The 743-nt window shown below is 52.1% G+C and overlaps 1 protein-coding gene across 1 annotated transcript in view; it reads right to left on the bottom strand.

Annotated features, from left to right (window-relative positions):
* The window catches only part of LOC108804159 (transcriptional regulator ATRX-like), a gene marked incomplete at both ends in the record, with an annotated part of 4,415 nt that overhangs the window by 401 nt on the left and 3,271 nt on the right, over positions 1-743 (bottom strand). The gene's annotated exons all lie outside the window — the stretch shown is intronic.

Here is a 743-nt window from a genome sequence, read left to right as displayed (position 1 = left end):
AAGACACGACCTGGAACAACACGCAACCGTGACTGACAATCCCGCCATACATGAACTAATCACACATGTGACCCCCCCCGTGGTTAGACTACAAATCCCAGCATGCCTAAAGTCATTCCTGAGGCTGTCGGCATCTTGCAATGCCTGATGGGAATTGTAGTTTGCAGCCAGAGATCAGCTACTGATTCTAAAGGGATGGCAGGCGGGGATTGTAGGGATGCGCGGCATGTGTATCGCAGGCAGACGTCGGACGTTCTCCTTTAAGACTAAAGCCAAGAAACATTCTGGCCGGTGAGGAATTCCTTCTCCGAGAACCAACCAAACGTCCTCAAGGATGAGGGGACTACGCTCGGCCCGATGCCGAACATTCGCTGAGCGTGTGATAAACAGGGAGGAGCTAACGTTGTCTGTAAATACCCCCCCTGGGGGAGGAGCCAATTACTAGAGAGACCTCAGATCAAACTGCCGGCTCCCAGACCAAAGCAAATATACAGACCCGAGAGCACGCTGAGTGTAGCCGACGTCCAAGTGTAAGACGCCAACCAAACACGTGACTCCACAGACAAGTCCCGGGCTTGTGCGGAGATCAGGAAGGTTCAATGGGTGAAGTACATGACCCCGGATGACTGGAGACGTCCGACATTTATTATGACTGGAGCCCAACCTCTCAAATAACTCCGAAGCATAAAAATCCAATGAGAGACGTAACGCATGACAAGAAATGGGTCCAGTGACCAGAGGGC

This window comes from Nanorana parkeri, unplaced genomic scaffold, assembly GCF_000935625.1.
Source record: "Nanorana parkeri isolate BGI_ZX_2015 unplaced genomic scaffold, ASM93562v1 scaffold5538, whole genome shotgun sequence".
Taxonomy (NCBI): domain Eukaryota; kingdom Metazoa; phylum Chordata; class Amphibia; order Anura; family Dicroglossidae; genus Nanorana; species Nanorana parkeri.
This window is presented reverse-complemented; position numbering and strand designations above follow the sequence as displayed.